We start from the raw sequence: 23,567 nt of genomic DNA on the forward strand, positions 1-23,567 counted from the left end.
AGCAATTTTTTGCAGGGCTCCTGACTGACTCAGGATCTGTTGTGTCAAGTATTATACACATTCTGTTTTACAAATTTGTAGACAATCTATATGTTAGAAGTGCTGGTAAGCAGGTCAACAACACAAAGCCTCTGTTTAGGAGTAGAAGTTGATGAAAACAGATTATTTATCATCACTATTGATGATTAAAAAATCGTGAATTGCAATATCTGCCAGAAAAATTAGATCTTTTCCTAAAATCGTTCAGCCCTACATGTGAATATCCCAAAGCTTGATTTGAAGAAAATCGTGAATCGAATTGAAATCACAATATCTGCCAGAAAAATCGCAATTCAATCTTTTCTTCAAATCGTTCAGCCCTAATCACGTCTTCACATTTATACTCCACCGACAAAAACAAAGACTGACTACCAAGCAGACAAAGTGTTTATTGTCTGTCTTCCTGTGCCCACTTTTCACATATGTCCAAATTAGGGCTGCAATGATGACTTGATAAGATAGACAAAAATTAATTAGTAAAAGCGTCTACAGCGTTTTCCCATAATTGATGCACTGTGCTGCGTCATTACTGTCTTAGCTTGTCTCCATTTTATTTGTCTTCTTCCTTTTTGTCAGATTATTTAGCTGTTGGCAACTAGCTGAAGGTGCATTACCGCCACCTACTGGACTGGAGGGTAGATTACCTGGGCTGTGGGGCTGTATGCGTCACATGTAAACAGATCAGCATGGTGGAGGAGAAGCCAAGCCAGCAGGTGAGGGAAACAAGTTTATTTTTTTATTAAATCGTCACCCCGTTTGAAAACCACGAGGAGTTCATTAAAACAACGTTAGCATTAGCATTAGCTGCTACAGATAGTGGTAGGGCAGAGGGGGTGAACTGTTTGACCTGCAGGTGAAAAGATTGAAGACTCTCTGTTGTTGTTTGTGTTTCTGGGTCAGTGTCTGAGGCAACTTTCAGGGACAGGAAGTGAGTCCTGAGACCTCTATCCTGATTGTGAAGACTCTGAGCGCTGATTGAAACTTGTTTACAGATAGAAAACAAAAAAACCTACAGTGGATCATCAGAAGAAAGAAAAACGACTGAGGATGAATCCATCATCAGGATTATTTTGTCATTTTTATTTTGCTCCATTAGTGAATAAATGAATGAAGCTGGGTTTGATTCTTTAATTGTCGAGGACACAAACAACACAATGAGCTACTGTGTCATTAATTTTCATTTAAATTCTCATTACAACCACGTACACACTCACACACACACACACACGCTCTGTGTTATTGCGTCCAGAACTCTTAAATCACGCCACAGCATCCATCAGCGCGCTGTCAGACGTGACCTTCAAGTAGAAAAAGAGAAGACGGAGCGAGGGATGGCGGTGTAGAGGAACAAAGGAAGAAGGAGGAACAGAGGAGATACAGAGAGGGGAGGAGGAGCAGACAGGGAGCTGTGAGGAGCTGTGAGGAGCTGTGAGGAGCTGTGAGGAGCTGTGAGGAGGTGCAGATACCTGAGTTTACGCTGGTCATGTGTCCTCGCGCTGTCAGCTCTCAGGGGGTCTGCTCCACGCCGCTTCATATTCAATTTCAACCTGACGGGTTTTTACATTTTCTCATTAATCCCTCGGCCGTCAAATCACACGTGAAGCCTCACCCTGCAGGTGAGGAGAGAGGAGGGAGGAGAGGGTGAGAAACCAGCTCCTCGTCACACTCCAGAGTTATCAGCTCAATGCTTTTAATTTAACTCAGGAAGGATCTTTACGGCGCTTCGAAATCATGAAATCACATCATGAAGTCACAGAGGAAAGACAGAAATATAAAATGTGTGGGGCATGTTTTTCATCCCACTCCTGATGTTAGACCCTGGGGTCTGGATTATGTAAGGCGAGCGATGTGAGGCCTAGTTTTGATCTCGGTTGATCGTAGAAAACACATGAACATTTTAATGACACAGATCATCCAGATCTGCACCAGACTTGCTGAAATGATGAAGTCCACTAAGGATTTCCGAGTGGTTTATGACACGTTGGAGGAATGAGCCTCAAACACAGAGGTCTACTCATTGCTCAGTCCCCGCCATGCCACCAGAGAGCTGGCCAATCAGAGGAGAGGGGGCCTTGTTTCCACCAAGGGTTAGTCTCAGTCATGGCGTTTCTTTTGACCAAAACCAGGACAGGTCCCAAATCACCGACCCGTACCGTCCCCCTTTTTGGTTCCCTCCTGTTGGGGTGCTAGACTGTACCAGTCCCACCCCAGAAGGTGGATCTAGAAACACTGCAGTCTGCTGATTGGTCGAAACAATTGTCACTTCCTGTGCGACAGTGGTCACTGTATTTCCAGCTTACTGATCCGTACTGGACCACTTTTTGAAAAAGGGACTTTAAAAAGGCAGAAGCTCAAACAAAGAGTTTCAGACAGAGACCGAAATTTATCAATTAATTTCACTTTCATATGTTTGTTAATACTCTTTTTTTTTACCCGTTCTAGGGTTTTTCTTCGTTTTTATGCTCTAAATTATTTTTTTTATCGTTTTTTTTGTTTATTTTATTTCATTTTTTACTTTTATCTTGTTGTTCCACACCTTTTTATTTCCACCTTTACTAAATAATTTGCTCAATTTGTTTAACTTTTTTTTTCTTACTTTTATCTTGTCATTCCACATCTTGTTACTCCTTCCTTATGTTCGCCTGGTGTGATGTTTTTGCCCTTTTTTCTGTAGATATTATATTCAATCTATAGCTAAAATATCAAATTTCAGATGTGAAAAAATCTTGAACTAAAAAATCTGTTTAAAAAAAAGTAATTAATAAAAAAAAAAACAGAAAGAAAAAAGAAGGTGGTTTGAGGATGTGACTGAGGTGAAATCTAAAGAGATGTTTCACCGTCTTATTTAGACGATGCAGCTCAAAACTCAATGAACTGAATCCACAGACTCCTGAAAACCAACACTGGTGGAATAAGTGAGATAACAAAAACCTCAGCTTGAACTGATTTTTGCTCACAAGTGGTGTTTTGTCAACACTGTTAACTTGCTTTTCAAATTATCGAGAGGTTTTTAAAACTCGAGAGTAATCCTCTCATCCAGCAGGGAGATCGATGGGACGCCAAAGGTCGGACTGTTTTATCCTCAGCGAGAAAAATGACTTCATCCACTGTGGAAATTATTACACCAGGCAAAAGTAGTGTCAAAGTCAAAATTTAGTGAAATATATATATATATATATATATATATATATATATATATATATATATATATATATATATATATATATATATATATATATATATATATTTTTTTTTTTTTTTTTTTTAAATTGTACATGTGATGTCTGAGATTTTTATTTATTTATTTATTTATTTTTAATAAATGGGCCAAAAAAAAAATGCTAAGTAAAATTTTTATTAAAAAAAATGAAATTCAAAATTTTTGAAGACGTGAAAAATACAAGAATTTCAGAAAACTTTTGAAATAAAAAATCTGCAAAAATGTCAAATAAAAAACTAAAATTATTTGCAAATTTCGAAAAATCTCCCCTTAAAAATTGGAATTAAAAAAAAAAAGTATTTAAATTTAAAAAGATTTATTGATACTACCGCTCAGCTTTTAAGTTGTTTGTTGTTTACTAATGTTTTGCCACAGATCAATCATGTATATTAATCCAGCACGTTGTCAGTTAAATGAATCCATCCACACAGAATTAAAATCAGTATTTTCTTCCAGATGAGTCTTTTTGTAGATGTAGTTATCTTCCCAGGGCTGTAAAACTTGAGGTTAGCCACAGGTGCATGGAAAGTTGGTGGGCTGTTGATGTTGTAGGAGGTGAAGTAGAGCGGTGGCAGGCTTTATTGACAGATGGGATGAAGATTTAGTTCAACTAAATGTTAACACAGGATTTTATTTAGTGTCAGTGTCTTTAATCATCAATACCCTCTGGAAGAAAAATAAAAACTCGGAGCCTTGATCTAATCCTTTCATTACAGCAGTAACTACTTTAACAAAGAGCCTCAAACGTTTCACCGTGTTCCTGAGTTTTTGTCTCAATCACTGCGAACAAAAAGATGCTGACTCATCCTCTCGCTGCTACAACACGGAGGATCACATGACTTTTAATTAACTTCACAAACACCTCGACGAGTACAGAAACACTGATCCTGTCAAAAGCACAAAGTGTCTGTGTCTCTGGCACCGCTACAGGCGATTATTTTTAACATCGCCGTTAATTTCTCAATTTATCCGACAAAGGCGCCGCAGCACCTTATATGGGCAGGAAGTAGGTCACACTGTGGGCGTCTATTCAGAAAAAGCCTTTATCACAGAAAGAATGCACCAAAATAAACCTGAGAGGGAAAGAGGGAGGAGGAGAGGTGAGAACGAGACGGAGAATAAATAAATTAACACGTTCCCGCGGTAATGGGAGCCTGGATGTGGGGGAGGCTGGGGTTATTACAACACTGGATCATAACCACGGGATAACTGCGAGCATTCACACCAGACAGGAAATCAATAAGTAAACCCAACACTGGGTCTGAAGAACCCAAACAGGGACACTTCATCACACAGGAAGCAGGGACCGGCTCTGGAGGAATCCTTTAAGAAGTGGGAAGAATTAAGATAAATACACGGCGCAGACTTTCCTCAGCTTTAGGGGAGAGTTGGTCTAAATTACAGTCATTTTAAGCTCTTATTTCCTGCAGCTGTAAAAGCAGAGCTGTTAGTTTTCTTGCTTTGTTGGCACACTGCGGCTGACTGGAGACAGAAACGATAAAGGAAACGCCTCCTGCGATCTGCACGGGGAGGAAATGACATGCACCGGTGAGGAAGAGCTCGTCGTCGTGCTTTTAATTGCAACAAATCTGTCTGGAAATGTGGAGAGAAGCCGCCAACGTGGATGCACTTAAGGAAAGGCGAGCCGTCTGGTTGTACGGACGGACAGATGGACGGAGGAGCAGATGGGTGAATGGATGGAGGGATTGGGGTATAGCTCGAAGCAGGCGGATTAAACCGCAGATTAATTCTTTGACCAGACAGGATGCAGAGTTCCCACTGGAGTTTAAATCATACATTATGATCTGGATATTTATGGTGAGCTCCCAGCTGCTGATCTGTCACCACAGAGAGATCGGGGGTTGTTTTACGTAACAGCCCTTTAGGAGTAACAAGTCGCTGAGAGCTCATCGTCAAATGAAAAGGAAAGGAAGCAGCTCTGTGTGACAGCTTGCAAAGATCAAAACATAACCTAATTCCCAAGGGAAAAACTTTTCCTTTTTTTCTTTTCAGAGCTTTAAAAAAGAAACGGAGCCTGTTTTTGTTTTTCAGCTGGCAAGCACATTTGAGAAGAGAGACGTCCAATCGTAGACGGGCTGGACCGTGGCCAAAGAGCCAGAAAAGTAACCAGACTTTGAAGCTGCCAGTGAAACATAAAGTCTGGATGACTTTCAAGGAGCGTGTTACACAGCTGAGTCCAGAAATAGACTTCAGACGCAGCAGCGGGTTATTTTTACTCTGTTTCTGATCACTTCTTACGATAACACGTCAGCTTTGGAGATACTTCCAGTTTCAAAACTTTAACAAAGCCACAGAGAAGATAAAACTTTCTGAGTTTGGTTTAGAGGAACTTTTAGTTCCTGTTCAACTTTTCCCTGAGCCAAAAACTTCCTGTGGCTTAGAGCTGCACGATATGGCCTGAAACCAATATCGCAATACTTCTGAGCTATTCTTTTGTTTGTTTGTTTTTTATTTCTTTATTTATTTATTAATTTATTTATTTATTAATTTATTTATTAATCTATTTATTCCAGTCTTTTTATTTAATTTTTGCCTTTGAGTTTAGAGGCATACATATACATTTTTAGCTGAAATAAAATAAAAAAAAATCAATTAATCAATCAATAAATAAATAAAGAAAGAAAGAAAGAAAGAAAGACAGAAAGAAATAAAATAAAGAAATAAATAAATATATAAATAGAGTGAAAAGCTAAGAAAATGAAATGAAGAAAAAAAAAAAATTAACTACCACTAATAATAATAATAATGATAATAATAATAATAATAATAATAATAATAATAATAATAATAATAATAATCATAATAACAATAATGATAATGATAATGATAATAATAATAATAATAATAATAATAATAATAATAATAATAATAATGAAAATAAAGATTTTTAAGTATTTCTAATTTTTAAAAAAATGGAAAAAAATGATTTAACCCTTTCATATATAAAATGACACCAGTAAAATGATTACAGTAAACCCTTCAGCTGGATTTTTAATATCTGGATTTGCAATCCTGCGACTGATGAGATACTGCATGTAAGCAACTTGGAGGAGAGTTTTTTTGGTGGGCAGGGGAGTGAATTGTCTTGACAGAAGCACCAGCAAAAAGTGAGAGAAGTAAATTTGAAAGAGAATCACCTACATTTAAAAAAACTGAAATTTATTATCAGTTTTGTCTTATTTTTCAGTCAATTAACTCTCCTTGATTGACTATTTCAGGCTTTTACTGAACAGATGATAACTTTGTGTCCAGTCAATCACAATCCAGGACATAAATCTGTCAACACGTTTCAGCTTTTCCACCTTCGGTCTTGTAGCTTTCACAGCTGGTGGTATGAATCTGGCACCACTTGAGGTTTTATTTTCCATCTGCAGTCGACATTATTCTTCTCTGATTCTTCAACCACTGTAACTCTGATCCTTTAGTTTCCAGAGCTTTTGTCATGAATCACATTTGCACTTGTATTTAAATAGATTCTGTGGCAGACGGGCTTTTTTCTGGAGCTTTCTGAGGAAGGAGGAACGTTGACAAAACAGAGTTTTTGGTTCTCAAACATCACAGTTTAATGACGAGGGCTTATTCTGATTCACATCTGCTTTCACTGACATGCTGTTTGTTGATTAAGGAACTCTAATCACCAACCCAGAGACTCTGTCGCACGTTCTTGACTCATTGTAATCAATAAATCTTGGAGTAACTGAGACCTAAAGGATTCCTGGTCATCCTTCTCTTCCCCTCAATGATAACATAGGAAAATGGCAAAAGGTAATTAGTGTTCTGTGGAGTCAGATATTTAATTATATAGACCAGGGGTCTTCAACCTGCAGCTCTTTAACTCCTCTACAGTGGCTCCTTGTAACTTTAAAAAGTATTATTGAGATAAAAAATTGTTATTTTTCTTACAGAGGGTATTGATGATTAAAATATTGACATAGTTAATTTAACTGCAAATGTGCTGGCTTTTTTTTTGTTTTTACTTCAAACATTTTAAAAAATGCATTTTTTTTTTATTTCATTAATTTTTGAAAAATATTTTTAAAAAATCTGAATTTTTAATTGTTTTTCTTTTCTACTTTTGTGATTTTTTTAAATATTTTTTGCAATTTTTTTTTATTTATTTTTTTCCAAATATATCAAATTAGTAAAATTCCAAATTGTTTTGAAATATTTGCAAATTTTAGAATTTTCTTTTTTTTTTCAAAACTAGCTTTTGTTTCTTTTTGCTAATTTTTCCAATTTTGCATTTTTTTTTTCTATTTTAAGTTCCATGTATATATTTTTTTATTTTAACAATTTTTACATTTTTTTTTTGATTATCGCAAATTGATTGAAAATGTCAAACTAAGACATCACACTTGCAGTTTAATGAATTGAAACAAAACTTCTTGTTTCAATCATCATTATTTACATTTTAACTGTGTAGAATTTTATATTTTTGTTTTTGTCTTTATTGTGAAGATAAAGTAGATTTCCTGGCTCCAGAATGACTTCAATCCAAGGATGCAGACCCCTGGTCTAGACACTACCTCTCTAACGTACGGGAAACTGTAAAGTTTAGTTTTTTCAACAACGGTGAGTTTTAGAACACCAATATTTTGTTGTTTTTCAGCAATCACAGGAAGCACTTTGTCGTGTCGGATGAACCTGCAATCCCGGCAAAAGTGAAATTATTTTTTTAGATATGATGACAGGAATTAGTCTTCTTCTGAGGCTAAGCTAGCAGGTGGTGGTGGAGGTGTCTCTACTATCACCAGGGGACGAGGTTGCTTCCATTACGCTGTATTTTTTGGGGGAGCAAGTTACGATGGTGGCAATGTAAATGTAGTGAAGTAAAAGTGAAAGTTGCAATGAATATAGAAGCTCAACTAAAGTTTAGATCCTCTTAAAAACTACTCAAGTAATGTACAGCATTAGACAGCATGAGACAAATCACTGCAAGCTGTGGTGAATTTACAACAAGAGGAAGATGAAAACACAATCAAACAGGAAAGCAGTAAATTAATAGACGAGAGCAAACCACTTTGGCAGCACGCAGCAGTTTCTACAGCAGTTTCTGCAGCATTCACAACACCAAGAGTACATTTTCTAAGTTATCGACCTCGACTATTGACCTTTGAGGCTTTCAATGCACTGCCCACTGGAAAACACTGCTTCAGATTTGCAGTTAGCCTCTAAGTAGTAGCATTTGTCAAACAGCAGCATTAAACTGGGAAAGGAAACATCAGGTGATTCCTCCATGAGTTCAATAAGTTATTGGTTAATCCTGAAGCAGGACGTGATTTATCATCAGCTCTTAGCAGCTGCGCTAACCAGCGTTAGCTCGTGTTTTCATGAGGATCTAAATCCCCCTGGATCCTCTGAACGTCTATTTTCATGGCTAATAATAGAGAGAGTTCAGGGGGAGTATTGACAAACTGAAAGCACAGTAATACTGTTACATATCTTATTGATTTCACCACGTTTATGCTCCTCTGTATTAATCCTTCCCACAGCAGGGGGCCAGAGGTCGTCGTCAGCCGTGGATAGAGTCTCTAACTGTGGAGGGATCCAGTGTTTGCTCAGTGACACCTCAGCAGGCAGGATGTTCACTACGCTGCAGGTTGATCCTTGAACGCTGTCTGCTCCTCTACATCAGCCTCGTGCCTGCGAGCTGGTTTCATCTGATGTGGCAGGAAAAGGCAAACACTGCTGACTGATTAAGACCTCTTGCTTTGTCTGCATCTGTTCAGCCTCTCTGCGCCTCGACACGCAGACCATTAAAGCCGGCTCTGTTGTTCAGGCGCACAGAAAACACAGCCTAACACTTTATTTGCTGCATGATGAAGCTTTAATAGATCTGTGACTGCACCTTTTGTTCCTTTGTTCAGACGCTTTGTAAAGACGAGCTGGGGGCTGTGAGAGTGTCGCACTCTTACTGCGCTCATCATCTCAAACAGCAAACAACATGGAGGAGGATCTGAGGATCAGTCTGTCAGGGCTCTCCATGGTCCTGGGATCAGTTTCTATCAGAGCTCTCAGACCGCCTCCAAGAAGCATGACCTGGTCCTGTGGTCCAGCTCGCTATGATTTCTAAAGTAGATCTGCTCTCCACATCTCATAGGACCAATTTTACCTGAGCTCACCTGGATTAAAGTCATTCAGGAGCCACAAAATCTACTTTATCTTCAAAATAAAGACTACAGGGTGTATGAAATTCAACTCAGAGTTAAAATCTAAGGAATAATTATCTAGAACAAAGGTGTGTGGGTTTTTTTTTCTTTGAAATGTTAAACATTGCAAAAAAAAAAAAAAAAATTTAAGATTTTAAAAAACCAAAACTTTCCACAAAGTTTTAACAGCCAAAAATTTACTTTTATTATTATTATTATTTTAATTTTAAAAATTTGCAAAAAAGTTAAACAATTTTGAAATGTACATAAAATGTCGAAATGTCAAAAATGAATTTCCATTTAATTCAAACTTTGCTAAAATTTCAAACAATTTAGAAAAAAAAACTTTTAAAAATGCCAAAAAATCAAAATCAAAAAATTTGAAATTCAATTTTGTCTATTGTTTTTTTTTTTCCATTATGAAATTTTACATGTAATGTCTCAGGTTTTTGATTTCTAATTAATTTGAAACAGAAACATCAAAGATCTTCACACATCCAATTATCAGGCAAGTGTGTTGGATAAAGACAAAAAAGTCAAAATTTGTTTGAAGAAAAAGAAAAATTCCGCACACTGGTCAATTTCCAGAAAAAAAAAAAACTTTTATAAATTTGCAAAAAAAAAAACCATTAAAAAATGTTTACATTTTTTTAAAAAATTGCAAAAAGTTGAAAAATATATTTTGAAACTTATTTAAAGTATTCCAAAAAATTCAAAATATTCATAAATTAATAAAAAAAATGGCAAAACTTTCAAAACAATAGTGAAATCCAAAAATGTAATTAAATGTATGTTTTCAAAAATGTTGCAAAAATGGAAAAAAAAATGCTAAATTTGTAAATTTGCAAAAAATTCAAGTATTTTTTTGAGGTTGCAGAACCTTGGACCCATGGATGATGTTTTTACCCAAATGGTCGCAAGTTTTCCAAGTTGACTTTTAGCAGAGTTATAAAGTTTCATTATCTAACGATGCTTGAGTAGTTTTAATGAGGCTTCTTTTGTTTTTCATAACCCTAAAGCCATTCAAATGTCTGCTGATGTGAGATGTGTCGCCCAAAGCAATGGGTGAGTTGCCTCAGAGACTCTTGTGGTGTAATACAGCAGCCATCAATAGAGAAATGAGACTGAAACTTCTTAAAGTGCTGAAATCGTACCACTAAGACTAGATTTCTTTGTCCTAGTCAAACTGAGGTGAAGTATCAGTCAAAGCTCAACAAAACCACATTTCATCTCTCTGTGATCCTGAGACTAAATCTGTGAAAGTTGCACAAAACCCAAATGGGAGGGTTAGGGTTAGGGTAATCGAGAGGCTGAAATGCAACAATACTTTTGCATTTCATCCTAAAACAGTTGCATTAACAGCAGCAACAACTCTAAGCATATTAGGAAAACTGTGCAGGAGTTATCCATGGTACTGAAACCAGAGCTCAAAATGTTGTGGATGCTCAGCTGAATGAAAACTAGTGCGTCTACAGAGGAGCTCTCCATGGTCCTGAAACCTGAGCCTGTTGGTGTCACCATCACTGCACTGGAGCTCAGATTGTTGAGTGTGCAGGATGTTGGAGCTCTCCTTGGTCCTGAAACCAGAGTTTTGAAGAGTGGATACCATGTCTAGTCTTGCCATGATCCTGAAATTACATTTACCCTCTGCTTTAATGTTTAAAAAGCACTGGTAGCTCTTTAAATGAATCCAAGCAAGCTGCAACAAAACCACGTTGGAGCTGTCTTTGATTTTTAGAGTACAGCTCCAGTCTAGTCCCACTCTTCCTCAACCAAACCAAAGTTTTGCAGCTGGCATCTTCACCACTCTGCAGATCAACCTCTAGGTCTTATCCTCCACTGAAGATCTGCACTGGTCTCTCTGAATCCCTCTCTGAGCTCCAGGCAGCTCTGTCAGATGTCTGCGGAGATATTTTTACACCATCCTGTCTTTGGAGCAGAAGCTCTCACAGTGTGGAGCTGTCTGTGGCTTGTGTTACCAGGCAGAATCTCCATCCTGTTCAGTTGTGTTGTTTTCTCAAGGACAAACAGTTTGTACAATCGTAAAACATCAGTGAGTCCAACGTAGCGGACGTCTGAATCAAAGCCTCTTTACTTTGAGTGAAGTTATGTAAGATTGGATTCATTTTTAAGATAGATGGCATAAAAACAACCCCCTGACAGTTTCCTCCTCCTTCTGCTCCTCTGACCCCTCTCCTCCTTCCTCCTCTTGTGTTCTCATCTCCCAGGCTCCTGGATAATAGATGTGGTTGTAACGCCAGTCAAGTGAAGCGGCATGATGAGGCAGCTTTAGAAACTGAGAGTGAGACGGGCGGAGTGAGAGTGAGACGCAGAGAAGGTTTCCCCCAAAAAATGCGTCTTCTTGCTGCGCCCACACATTCACTCACACGCGCGAGAACGAAACGCATCCACACGTACGCGCACGCGCACTGATCGCAGTCTGCACGCACACATTCCCATGCAGCCCTGGCCGGAGTGAGACGCCAAAATAACAATCAGCCTTTCACCGTGTGAAGCAGCACAGAGGACTCTGTCAGCGGTGAGAGTGGCACAGTCCACGGAGGGTGCCACTGCCAACACGGGCGCAGAAAAGGAGCAGTCACACACAACACACCACAGCGAGGTTATGGCAGAGTCTAATCAGATTACAGCGATGATTCATTTCCTGAGCACCAAGAATAAAACTAGTGTTGGCACCGCAGTGAGCCTGGCATCCCTGTGGCAGGAGGAATCAGCTGCATAGCAGAGCTCGGTCCGCCATCTCACACACCCTGCATTATTAACCACCGATCAATCAGTCTTACCTTCATCGATCTCCAGCTCCACTCCTCTTCTCTTCGCCTATTTCCCCAAGAATCCTGTTTTTCTTCTTTCCCCTCCGATCCGTCCACTGATGGAGGAGTTAAATCACAAGAAAAAGCCCCGGTAGAGCTTTCAGGAAGGGCGATCCGGCTCCGTATCTCAACTCCTCTCCCATCCACGCAGGGAGACACAGAGAGAGGCTATTTGGTAGTTTTCTGAGGCTGTGTGTAGAAGTGTGTGTGTGGATGTGTGTGTGTAAAGGGGGGGACCGGACAGCAGCAGCAGAAGTGCCGGAACAGACGTGCGCGCAGCCAGGCAGGAGATGGATAAAAAATAAGGGGGGTGAGCAGGGAATCCAGGTGCCGGTGGGCTCACCACGCAAACCCAAACGCATAGATCCTCAGCGACAAGGCTGGAAAAACTCCTCAAAGCCTCCCATCCGCCTCCCAAAGCCCAATTAATGTGACTCCGCTAAATGAACAAGCACGTAAGCACTCGTGCCATCCATGTAAATGTGCCGTTTCACTCGAGCGCAGTCCCCAGAGGGTATCCAAAGCCCAGCAAAGTGACGCTGTGAGGGAAAATACCTTTAATTCCGCAAAAAAAAAGAGAGAAGAATCCACGCTTCCTGCGTTTCCTGCATCCAAACCCGGAGAAACTACACCCACCAGCAGCACAGAGGGTGTCCTTGAGTGCGAATAACCTTCTCACTTATCCAAGCAGGTTTGGGTCTTGGAGCGCCCAGTCTGTCCCCCCCAAAAACATGCAGCTATTCCTCCAGGTGGGGCCTGTTTAATTCCCATCCAACATATTCCGGTTATGTGCGCAGTTTCCACCCGCTGGGTGCTTTAATCCCGGTCCGGCAGCCTTGAAGCGGGTCCGGGCGGTGTCCAGCTCCGTCTCTCGTGATCACCAACAAATTACACAACTGACAAGCGGCTGTGCTCCTCCACCGAGAGGCTCCAGAGACGCAGTTTGGAGGAAAATGAAGAATCCTGGCTCGTCTCTCAAGCAGCCAGCATCTCGGTGAACATCTTTCAGCGGGGGCGGGCGGACCTGCAGCAGGCTGAGCCCAAAGTCGCCTATTTTTAGAGAAAAATCTCCGCGCGGCTGGAGACTGTGGTAATCCTCGCCCAGGCTCCGGCACGGCGCACTCTCTCTCCCTCCCTGTCCGGGTAATTCCTCCGCTACATCCCCTCTCGATCTGATCCCTTCTTTCGATGAAAGCTGCTGCTGCTGCTGCTTTTCAATAAGGGTGAAAGTTTGAATCCCAGCCGCAGATTCCAGCGCGTGCTCTACGCCGGATGGCGGCAGAAGGAGCGCACGTGGCTGAATGACAAGCTGGGTGGGGGACCGCGCGGTGTGCACGAGAAGCTGCGCGAGGGGTTCCGACAAAAGACACACCCAGGATAGATAGATAGATAGATAGATAGATAGATAGATAGATAGAAAGATAGATAGATAGATAGATAGATAGATAGATAGATAGATAGATAGATAGATAGATAGATAGATAGATAGATAGATAGATAGATAGATAGATAGATAGATAGATAGATAGATAGATAGATAGATAGAATTTAATATTCTTTGACCCAGGAACTGTCATCTCATTAATCAAAATTATGTAGTTAATGTAAATACAATTATTGGTGTTATCCATTCTCAAATGTTGGCCCCAGTAGCAGTGGAAATGTCCACTACTGCTAACTAGCCTAGCTTTACTATCCTCACTGTTTTTTTTTAATAAAAATATCGCTCTCATTCTCAATCTCAGTATAAACCTCATGGTCTACTGTATGCTCTACCTCATTCACAACCTCATTCTAAACCTTATTCTCAACACCATGCTCTTGCTTATTCTAAACCTCATGCCCAACCTCACTAAATTCAAACTTTACCTCATTCTGAACCTCATACTGTACCCTATTCTCTACCTCATTCTCAACATCACTCTCTGCCTTATACTCAAGCTCATGCTCTTCCAAATCTCAACCTCATACTCTACCTCATTCTCAGTCCTAATCTCCAATTTCAATCTCTACCTCATTCTCAACCTTAAAATCTTCACGTTGTACCTCATGCTCTTCCTCATTCTAAACCTAATTCTCTACCTCAATCTCCACCTCATTTTCAGATTAATTCTCTACCTGAATCTCTACCTCAAATTTCCTCATTCTCAACCTTATTCTCTACCTTATCTCTACCTCAATCTCTACCTAATTCTCAACCTTATTCTCAACCTTATTATCTACCTCAATCTCTACCTAATTCTCAACCTTATTCACAACCTCATTCTTAACCTTATTATCTACCTCAATCTCTACCTTATTCTCAACTTTATTCTTAACCTTATTATCTACCTCAATCTCTACCTTATTCTCAACCTTATTCTCTACCTCATGCCCTACCTAATTCTCAACCTTATTCACAACCTCATTCTCAACCTTTTTCTCTACCTCAATCTCTCCCTCAATCTCTAACTCATTCTTAACATCATTCTCAACCTCAATCTCTACCTCATTCTCAACCCTATTCTCTACCTCATTCTCAACCTTATTCGCTACCTCATGCTCTACCTCATTCTCAACCCTATTCTCTACCTCATTCTCAACCCTATTCTCTACCTCATTCTCAACCTTATTCGCTACGTCATGCTCTACCTCGTACTCTATCTCATTCCCCACCTTTATCCTATCCTCATTCTTTATCTCACTGTAATCCCTATTTTCTACCTCAATCTCAACCTCATCCTCTACTGAATGCTTTACCTCAAACTCAAAGTCATGCTCTGCCTTAATCTTAACCTTACTGTCTACTTAATGATGTATCTCATAATCTTCTTCATTCTCTATCTCATTCTCTTAACCTTAATCATGAGATTACACTTTACTGCATTCATTGACAACCCCATTCTCTACATCATGCTCTACCTCGTGTTCTATCTCATTCTCTACCTTCATCTCTACCTCATTCTCAACCTCATGTCGTACCTCATGCTCTACCTCATTCTCAACCTCACACTTCTCCTCATTCTCTACGCATGGGGGGTTGATGGTAAAACACCAAACTTAAACACACCTGCCTGGAATCGAACCAGGACCCATCTTACTGTGAGGCAGCAGCACAAACCACTGCACCATTGACACATGAACACTTTGTTACTTCAAACTTCTGTTACAAACACCAGTCAGCAAAGAGCAGCCGTCACTAGCAGCCATACCAGCCTGAAGACGAACACACTATGTCTCCTGTTTTTAGACTTAAAACAAATGTTCTGACCCAGCTTTAGAGGTCCCAGCAACAGGAAGTCAAACAACATGTACAGTTACATGTCAGACACGCCTCCAACATGGCCGCTGTTTGGTGACCAGACAACTAACCCTGGCTCCAATGCTATGAAGAGAAAGGAGCTCTGACGTGATGTTAAAGGAAAGAGTGATCAAGAATACACACACACACACAAACAAACAAAGAGAAGCCTCCTGGAAAAAGGCATAAAACACACACACTGACGCATTGACACACATCATGTAAACAAACAAACAAACACACACACACACACAAGTATGGATTGGTAGATTAATCCGAGATATTCTCTGCCGGGGGATTATCATTACGTTTAAGTAATGAAACGTATCAAAGGGATGGATATAAAATGTCTCTTTTGTCTGTTAGTTCACACACACACACGCACACACACACACACACGCACACACACAGTATTATCTCTGACCTACATGCCCACGTTTCATCAAGAGCATAGATCAGACATGATAAAATCAACGTCGAATGAAAAAACAAAGACCTGCTGCTGGACGTGAAGCCCCCTAAAGATAAAACTCACACACACACACACACACACACACACACACACACACACACACACACACACACACACAGTTGGTCAGTGTTAATCCGAGGACCCCACATGGGAAGTCCCCAGTGACTCTGAACTGAACTGTATTAAACCTTCTGCGGCTCAGACCCGGGGAAATGCAGAATTTTAATTTTACAGAAACACTGCAGCAGCTGATTTATCTGATAAAACGAACAAGCGGGCAGGAAAATGACCCGCTGTGCAGTTTGCTTTGAATAAAAGCCTCTATAATCTTTAGGCATAATGGGAAAGATGTTGGATCCAGAGGTCTGCAGTTCAAGAAGAGATAATGGGAGTGAGAGCTGGAGAGTTTTTCCACTTCAAATAAAATTAACTGGACTGATGATTTCTATCAAATGATGTACGTTAGCGCCCGGCAGATCCTCGCTAAGTGAAACTCTATCAGGAGAGCACTCTGTAGCTGTCTGCAAAGACGCTGAAGGCCTGCCGTGGTTACTTCATACAGAGCTACTTTGAATCAAGCTTTTCAGTACTGAATCTGCTGACGATAGGCTTCAAAACTCTGCATCAGAAACAAAGGAGTGACATCACTGAGACCATGACCATATCTTAGAAATTAGAGCCTCAAAGGTGCAGTGTGAAGAAGTTTTCAGCGTTTGGTCAAACAGAAAAAATGAGATGGAAATGAGGATAAAATATTTGTAAAGTATCTTAAAATAAGTGAACAATAATACCCATAAAACTTTCGTTTTCGTTTTTTTAAGGTAGAAAAAAAGCTTTCTAAATATATACTACCAGGGGGTCTTGCATGTTGAGGCATGACGTCAACCATGTTTGTCTACGACAGATTTGGGGGGACAGAAAGAGCAATACGTGGTTTCAATATGAGTCCAAAAATCTACCTAGAAAGCAGGCAGAGAAGAAGAGAGGAGGCGGTTGTTGTCTTTACAGTAGAAGAAGAAAAAGATAGCTTTGGATGTTGTTCTTGAAGAAGAAGAAGAAGAAGAAGAATAGACTTGATCGAAATCTTAAAGTGATACTCCGGGATGGAACAAGTTGGGTCCTATCACAAGGTTTAGGGCAGAAATTACCCCTACAGCAGTGTTTTTGTGCAGCAGAAGCCCAGAGCGCTCACACCAAACACCCCCTCCCTGCTCCTCTGCCGGTTTCCTCTGCACTCAGACGGGGCCATATTTTACTTGACCAAAAACACAAATAAACGGACTCCCACCCAAAAAATCTGATATCGGTCTGCATTCACGCTTTATTTAGAGAATTTCCAGCGTGTTACTTTCACACAAAAACACCGCTAAATAAGGCTCTAGTTCTCATCGTGTCGTAAAACGGCGCTACCTCCGCTGCAGAGCCACAGCTGGCTACGAGGCGCTCGAGTATCCTGTTGGAGATAATGGTGCGTTTTTGTGCTTACCCGGGATGCGAAAACAAACAAACCTCCTGGACACCATACAAGTTTCACCGTGTACCATCCATAAACCGGGATTTACAACAACTGTGGCTCGTAGCTCTGAGTATGGACATCAACACTCCTACACAAATGTTGTCAGTTCTTTGCGTTTGCAAAAGAGCACAAAAACGCACCATTTTCTCCAACAGAATACTCTTCTTCCTGGCAGACTACCTGCGTTTGTTTATATCTGGCACGCCACAGACTGATACACTAGGCAGCGAGCGCCTCGTAGCCAGCTGTGGCTCTGCAGCGGAGGTAGTGCCGTTTTATGACACGATGAGAACTAGAGCCTTATTTAGCGGTGTTTTTGTGTGAAAGTAACGCGCTGAAAATTCTCTAAATAAAGCGTGAATGCAGACCAATATCAGAGTTTTTTGGTGGGAGTCCGTTTATTTGTGTTTTTGGTCAAGTAAAATATGACCCCGTCTGAGTGCAGAGGAAACCTGCAGAGGAGCAGGGAGGGGGTGTTTGGTGCGAGCGCTCTGGGCTTCTGCTGCACAAAATCACTGCTGTAGGGGTCATTTCTGCCCTAAACCTTGTGATAGGACCCAACTTGTTCCATCCCGGAGTATCACTTTAAGACCAGTTGAAAAATTGCTAGAATTGACCTTTTGCACATTTGGATCTTAATGAGGTTTTAAGTAGAGCTATGATATGCAAAAGCAAGAAGGAGGAGTGTGAGAAAAAGCACTTTGAAAAAGTGATTTATTGAAAACAACAAGTAAACTGAAACAGGCTGTTTATCAGCTGATCAAAAGATTAAAACCATCGCTCATAAAGTTACAAAAACTCTTCAAACCAGATCAAAAGTTTTTCTCAGTAGGACTCAGTTTAAAAATTGGTTTGATGCTTGATGTGAGTGTTTCCAGGAAGCTTTAGGGAACTTTGCTCCAAGTGGTGAAGACGGCTCCACAAAGGGCATCAACTGTCTGGAACTGACGGCCATTTTTATAAACTTCCCTCGCCATCCATCCCCAAATGTTCTCCATTGGGTAGGAAACATCTCAGGTGGGATCTCCTCGTCATGTCAGTAACGTTGAAGCCATCTGGACCGTCATGGTTACATTTTTCTCATCAGAGAATCAAACTTTTCTCCACCTTTCAATGTCCCATGATGCTCCCTGGCAAAGTCCAAACAGGCAGTTTTGTGGCGTTGAAGGAGACGAGGTCTTTGAATTTTGTTTCTTGTTTTTGAAACCCTTTTTCCACAGATGCCGTCTGATGGTTATTGCTCTGCAGTCGGCCCCAGTAAGGGCCTTATTTTGTATCGGCCAGTCGATGAAAATTATTGGGATGGCCAATTAGATCCTCTGGCTCAGCTCAGGTGTAATTTTTTTGGGTCTACCTTGACTCAGGGTTCCTACAGCTCAAGCCAAGTTAAATTTAAGACTATTTAAGACTTTTCTGAGGCCCTTTGAAAACAAATTTAAGACAAAGTCGACAACGAACCACAACTGAAACAAACAAAACAACAAAATAAAAACACCACAAGATTTACCTGGGTGAGAAGCCATTTTAACCCAATGTTTATTTAAAAAAAAAAAAAAACATTTTTTGTCTTCTTTTTAACCCCATTTTTACAGCTTTATGCCTATTTTGCCCCCCATTCATCATTTTTTGGCCACTGTCAGAAACATTTTTGTAATTTTTACATGTTTTTTGAACTTTAATATCAAATTTAATTCCCAATTTTGCTGCCAAAGACTATTTTCCTAAGCTGCTGCACATTTTTCCCTTTTTTTTTTTTTTTTTTTTGCAATTTCATACCTATTTTGTACCTATTTATTATTCTTTTTCCACTTTTGTACCATTTTTGCCCAGTTTTTGCAATCTCATCTCTTTTTTTTAACCTTTATTCATACACTTTGCCCCACTTTGGGACCATTTTTATATTTTTAAGCCCGCTTTTATAATTTTTTTTCCTATTTTGCCCCCATTTCTTTTTTTTTGACCACTGTCATAAACATTTTTGGAATTTTTACATGTTTTTTGACATTTAATTTCCAATTTTGCTGCCATAATCAATTTTCCTAAGCCACTTTTGGATTTTTTTTTTTTTTTTTTTTTTTGCCAATTTTTCACCTTTTTTTCCCTCTCCAGGCACTGTAGTTAAAACCAAGACATGCGTCTGCTCTGAAAGATCCTGGTGCAGCCACATCACTGCTTTGTTTTTTCTGCTTTTGTGATTACACGATGTTGCCATGACAGTGAATCAGTGAATTCTTTTTGAAAAATATATACATTTTGCTAAATATGTTTTTAGTTCAATCTAACATAAATCTTATTGATGTGGTTAAATTTTTAAGACTTTTGCAAATTGGATTTAAGACATTTTAATGCCAATTAAGGCCTTATTTTTAGAATTATGAATTCAATGCCTTTTAAGACTTTTCAAGGATCCGCAGGAACCCTGTTGACTTTTTTGTTCGATAATGCTCAGGATCTTTCAGAAAATGTAGAATGACTGTCTTTCTGCGTCCAACCTCAGCAGCAATGGCACGCTGCAAGAGCCCTCGCTTATGCAGCTCGACGATACGACCACGTTCAGGAAGAGACAGCTTTAATAGCCTGTGGTCTTAAACTTTTGATCAGCTGATAAACAACCTATTTCAGTTTTTTTTGTTTTAATTACAACTTCCAATTTTTTTTTTGTCACACTCCCTCTTCTTGCTTTTGCATAGTGTAGCTCTGCTTAAAACCTCATTAAGATCCAAATGTGCAAAATGCAGATTCTTGCAATTTTTCAACTGGTCGTAAGATTTTGATCATGTTGGGTTTGATGAGATAAAGTGAAGATTTCTCTGTTTAAAGCTTCACACACACACCTGTGGACCACCTGTAAGCGAGCCCGCAGAGAGCACAGGTAGCGTGTCTCTGTGATGTGTGGAGAATATTACTGAAGGGACCTGGATGCTGCAGCGCGAGTGAAATGTTTGTGACAGCGCGAGTCAATACACTCCAGGCTGTTTGGAGGAATCTGATTTCTGAATTTATTTGCTGACTTGATGCCTCGGAAAATAAAAACATCTTGGCAGCGCTGAGTGAGTTCATGCCTTAAATGAGCTCAAAGTTTAGTTTGATGGAAGTTGAAGATCGAAAAGAAAATCGAGCGTTTAATGAACTGTTGGAGAAAAGAAACCAAACGGTGGTTTAATCTTTGACTCCATGTATTAAAAATTAAAGACAGTCAGAGAAAGACAAAGAGAAAAGCAGATTGATTCTCATAATGTGAATAATTTGTCCCTTTTTCTCTCGCCATCGGGACAATACTTCATAACAAGTTTTGCACTTGGCCAAATTTTTAATTTGGCTGGCGAGTGATAAAGAAAGTTCCCCCTCATCAGTGTTCCTCTGAGAAATCAGCTCCAACAGATGCCATCTGAATGTAAACAATGCTCCAGTCTGCGTTATTAAAACCCTCCTGCTGCTCTCCTCTCACACGATGACTCAACACCAGGGAAAGTTTCCTGGACTGAGAGGAGACCACGGAAATGCTTTTTTACTGGAAAGAGAATATTTATGGTACCAAACATGAAATTTAACCCTGCTATCAGCGCAGTCGTTTTTCTAAACTCTGTCTCGACCAAAACCTCATTTTCACCCGCACATCTCACACCTTGCTCGTAATCTCGTTTGTATCTACGCAGCTGTCTGCTCGGGCTCTGTGAGGATTTGCGTCTCAGCTGCATCTCAAAGTATAATCTCTTGTTAAAGTGTTTGTTTATATTCTGTTGAGTTTTTTTCAGGACAAAAAAAATGGCAAAAGTCAGAAGATCATAAAGCCATTATGCAAAAGAAAAAAAAACAGATGGCCCATCAGCAAGTAGATCAAAAACCCCTGAGCCAAATGGGCTTGTTGATCATAAGTTCAAAGGCTTATTAGTCAGAAAATCAGGAGGCATATTAGTCAAATAGACCTGTAAAGTAGAAGATCAGAAAGACACCTTGACAGAAAATCAGAATGTCTGTTAGTGAGAAGGCAAGTTAGTCAGAAAATCAAAGGGCAAGTTAGTCTGAAATCAGAAGGCATGTTGGTCAAATTGGTCTGTACAGCACAAAATCAGAAGACAAAGAAGTCAGAAAATCAGACTGTCTGTAAATGAGAAGGACATTTTGTCAGAAAATCAGATAATAATAACAATAATAAATTTTATTTATAGAGCGCTTTTCAAAAAAACTCAAAGTCGCTTTACATAAAAAGTTAAAAGTGCAGATAAAAGACATGTGAACAACAGAAAACAGATAAAAGCAGAAGGTTACAGTGCAAAGGTAAAAACATAGAGCGTTGAGGAGGGACTGTGGATTACTGGTTGAAAGCAGTGCAGAAGAGGTGTGTTTTTAAACTGGATTTGAAGGTGGTGAGGTCAATGGAGTCGCGGATGTCTTGAGGGAGTGAGTTCCAGAGAGAGGGGACGGCAACTGAAAAGGCTCTGTCCCCCTAGGTTCGGTGCTTGGTCCTAGGGACGGTGAGGAGGTTAGAATCCGAGGAGCGGAGGGGACGGGAAGGGATGTAGGGGTGGAGCATGTTGGTGAGGTATGGGGGGGCCTGGTTATGGAGGGCTTTGTAGGTAAGCAGAAGGATTTTGAATGTGATGCGGAATGGGATGGGGAGCCAGTGCAGGTTGTGAAGGATGGGGGTGATGTGTTCTCGGGAACGGGTGTGAGTGAGGAGGCGAGCGGCGGAGTTCTGGATGTACTGAAGTTTATTGAGGAGGGTGGATGGTGAGCCGTGGAGTATGCTATTGCATATGGCAAGTTAGTCAGAAGGTCAATTACTCAGAGAATCAGAAGGCATGTGAGTCAAATTGGCCTGTTAAGCAGAAAATCAGAAGACAAATTAGTCAGAAAATCAGACTGTCTGTTAATGAAAAGGTTAGTTGAAAAACCAGAAGGCACAGTAGAATAAAAATAAGAAGGCAAGTTCGTCAGAAAGCCAGTTAGTCAGAAAATCAGAAGGCATGTTGGTCAAATTGGCCTGTAGAGCAGAGATTTAGAGGACAAATCAGTCAGAAAATCAGAATGTCTGTTAATGAAAAGTCAGGTTAGTCAGAAAATCGGAAAGCCTAGTAGTCCCAAAAATCAGAAGGCAAGTTAGTCAGAAAATAAGAAGGCATGTTGGTCAAATTGGCCTATAAAGCAGAAAATTGGAAGACAAGTTAGTCAGAAAATCAGAATGTCTGTTAATGAGAAGGACATTTAGTCAGAAAATCAGAAGGCCAGTTAGTCAAATTGGCCTGTAGAGCAGAAAATTAGAGGACAAATTGGTTAGAAAATCAGAATGGTTTTTGTTAATGAAAAGTCAGGTTAGTCAGAAAATCGGAAAGCCTAGTAGTCCCAAAAATCAGAAGGCAAGTTTGTCAGAAGGCTTGTAAGGCTAAAAATCAGAAGGCATGTTGGTCAAATTTGCCTGTAAAGCAGAAAATTAGAAGATGAGTTAGCCAGAAAAGCAGAATATCTGTTTATGAAAAGTCAGGTTAGTCAGAAAATCAAAAAGCCCAGTAGTCCCAAAATCAGAAGGCAAGTTTGTCAGAAGGCCAGTTAGTCAGAAAATAAGAAGGCCTGTGAGCACATGTGATGTTGTAGTGTCCAATTTGAAAAAAAAAAGGCAAAAATTTGAAAAAGATGCAAAATATTTTAGAATTTCAAAAACCGACAAAATTTTAAAACATTTTTGGAAACGTTACAAATCTGCAAAAGTAAAAAAAAAATAAAATCAAAAAGTAGAAAAAAGTTTAAAAATGCATAGCATGGAAATTTAATAAATTTGCAAAGATTTTAAAAAATGTCTGAAGTTTCAAAAGTTAACAAAAAAAATTGAAAAAATAATTTCAAAAATAAGCAATGATTAAAAAATGAAATTTAAAAAAATGCAAAAAATTTCAAATGAGTTTGAAATTTCAAAAGTTGAAAAAAAAATTAAATTAATTCTAAAGAATGTTGAAATTTTTTGAACGCATCCTTAAATCTCATACCATATATTGACAATGCTTTGCTCATCTTTTTTATTTCTTTTATTTTGTTGTTGTA

At 39.5% G+C, this 23,567-nt stretch overlaps 1 protein-coding gene across 3 annotated transcripts in view; it reads right to left on the reverse strand.

The window, feature by feature from the left end:
* The window catches only part of LOC141798088 (leucine-rich repeat and fibronectin type III domain-containing protein 1-like protein), a 491,366-nt gene extending 477,819 nt beyond the window's left edge, over nucleotides 1–13,547 (reverse strand). For 2 of the 3 annotated variants that reach the window (XM_074679873.1, XM_074679872.1), the window contains exon 1: nucleotides 12,234–13,546. The gene's annotated coding sequence lies outside the window, so the exon portion shown is untranslated. Of the gene's footprint in view, nucleotides 1–12,233 lie in introns of all 3 variants that reach the window. The other variant, XM_074679875.1, reaches the window with a different exon arrangement.
* Nucleotides 13,548–23,567: the final 10,020 nt, after the last annotated feature.

Source organism: Halichoeres trimaculatus, unplaced genomic scaffold, assembly GCF_033239565.1.
Source record: "Halichoeres trimaculatus isolate MK-OKI-2021-1 unplaced genomic scaffold, fHalTri1.1 fHalTri1_scaffold_9, whole genome shotgun sequence".
Taxonomy (NCBI): Eukaryota; Metazoa; Chordata; class Actinopteri; order Labriformes; family Labridae; genus Halichoeres; species Halichoeres trimaculatus.